We start from the raw sequence: 2,775 nt of genomic DNA on the forward strand, positions 1-2,775 counted from the left end.
AAGAAGCACTACAGACATATGGGGAGAGGCTGAGATGTATGGTTTCAGGGCAAAGTCTGGATGGACAGCAGCCATAGTCCCTATGTTGAGCCTTAACTTCATGCCACCTACTGGCAGATTCCATATTTCCTGTGTTGAACCCTCCACCCACACAGCCAAATTTGAATCTGCATTGGCCTTGTGAAATCTGCTCACTCCACCCGGATTATTCCCTGGGGCTCTGCCCTCACCCCAAAAAACACTTGCACACTGCCAGACGTTCTTTTGGAGGCAGCCAGTCTCAGCACACACTAAAGTTTTTCTTTAAATCTCTCAAAGGTCTGCAGGGCCCAGGCACATGGTGCCTGGCTTCAGTGTGCCCTGGGCCTTTTTGCTGAGTGGCCCACAGGCTCAGCAGTGGTGCCATTTCTGAATATGCATTAACCTGGTGAACACCACTCACCCTACCCTGGTGATTCCCTGAGACCCTGCCTCAACCAACTCCCATATTGCCTAAGGCTCTTTCAGTGGATGAACCTTATAGGCAACCAACATGTGGAGAAAAGCCTCAGGATGCATTGTGCCTTTTGCTGAACTGTCCCAGGCCTGGGACTGGTAGCAGCCAGCCATGGTTCATAGTGTGGTCTCTCCCACATGCCTCCATGTCTACTACAGGCAGCTACCATCCACGAATCATGTTATAGCTGCTAACCCCTGGCTGGTGACAGGCAAAAGATGGGCTTTGCTTGTACCAAAAGTCCTCCCAACAGGTTGCAGGCCCAAGACACCCAGTGGCCAGCTTCAGACAACAGCAGAGCACCACTTGATTAGTCCCACAAGTGGCAAACCAAAAGGATGGTGTCAGCAGGCACCAGAGCCTTCTAGGGCAAATCCTGCAACATGGGGCCAGACTCCACACAGCAGATCATAATCTGTGGTTATGGAAAATGCTCACAGAAAGTCAGCCTAAGGGTAAATCCCAACCAATGACATGTCAAAAGCAATTGAAGCTCAACTGCAACAGGAGGACACACACAAACCACACAAGGGACACTCCTGGAGCATCTGGCTCAGGTGATCAGGGAGAGTATTCCACTGGGCCCCACAGAACACCTCCTACATAAGGCCACCCTGCTAAGACTGGGAGACATAGCAGATCTACCAAATACATAAAAAACAAATAAACAAACAAAGAAACAAAGAAACACAGAGAAGAAGCTAAAATGAGGAGACAAAGAAATATGTTCCCAATGAAAGAAGAGGTAATAACCCCAGAAAAAGTACTACACAAAATAGAGGAAAGCAATCTACCATATTCAGAGTTCAAAATACTGATTATAAGTATGTTTAAAGAGCTTAGTGAGAACTTAACAAAGAGATAGTAAGCAGCTAGTACTGCATTGCCAGGGACAGTCTGAGCTACCGAGTGACTGGCACCGCCCCACAAGATGTGAAAGCTTTTTGCAGCAGTGGATGGCCCACAGCAGGCAAATTTGATGGTGAACAGTGAGCTACATCTTGTACCACAACCTCTCTGGGGTGGCTCTTGGGGACCAGAGGGCCTGAGGCAAGCAGTGGCTGGTGGTACTTTTGCAAAGCGGTCACAGGCCCAGCACCGGTGCAAGAACCAAAAATGCATTAACTTTGTAAATTACTCCCCACCCCCCATAACTCCCTAGAACCTGGTTCCACCCACCTAGGGCTGCATTGCAGGGAGCACTCCCCCAGGTCAACCAGCCTGGCCCCCACACTAAAGGAGGCTCTTTCAATGAACAAGCATTATGGGCAGCAGGCAGGTGGCAACAGGCATAGGGGGTCCTGGGCCTTTAGTTAAGCTGCCTCAGCCTGAATATAGGTGGCAGCCAGCCTTGGTTCACAGTGAGGCCACCTCCACATGCCTCCAGGACACGTTACAGGCAGCAGCCAAACATATGCAGCTTTGTGGCTCCTAGAGGTAGCAGTGGGCTGATCACAGGCAAGGCTAAAATTGACCTACATGGGAGACCCTCCCAAGAGACACCAGAGACTACACAAGAGGCCAGCTTCAAACCAGAGAAAAGCACTACCTGGTTCGCCTCACAAGTAGCACACCTGAATTGTGGACTCAACAGGCAAAAGAGCCAATGGTGGCAAACCCCATTCAACAGGGTCAGTCCCCACACAGCAGCACATACACTGTGGGCATAGCCAGTCCTCACAGTCAGTCAGCTTGGGAGTCAATCCCACCTACAGGCCCTCTAAAGCAATCATGGCTCAACTATAAGAAGAAAATACACACAATAACTCAAGGGACACTTCTTGAACACAGGGACAGAATATCAGGGAGACTGTGTCACTAGACCATACAGGACACATAATACATAAGGCCACCCAGAAAAGACTGAGACACACAGGAAATCTACCTAATACATAGAAGTGAATACAGAGAGACAGCCAGAATGAGAAAACAAAGAAACATGTCCAAAATGAAAGAACAGAAGTAACCTCCAGATATTGAACTAAATGAAAAGGAGGCAACCAACCTACAACAGACAGAGTTTAAAACACTGGTTATAAGAAGGCTTAAAGAACTTAGTGAAAATTTCAACAAAGAGATAGTAAGCGTAAAGAAGGATATAGAAACCATAAAAAAAAAGTCAGTAATAAAGAATACAATAACTGAAATGAAGAATACACTGGAAGAAATTAAAAGTAGATTAGATGAAGCAGAGGATAGAATCAGCAACTTAGAAGACAAAGGAGCAGAAAACACCCAATCAGAACAACAAAAAAAGAAAAAAAACAATTTTAAAAAAT

This window comes from Rhinolophus hipposideros (assembly GCF_964194185.1).
Source record: "Rhinolophus hipposideros genome assembly, chromosome: X".
Classification (NCBI taxonomy): Eukaryota; Metazoa; Chordata; class Mammalia; order Chiroptera; family Rhinolophidae; genus Rhinolophus; species Rhinolophus hipposideros.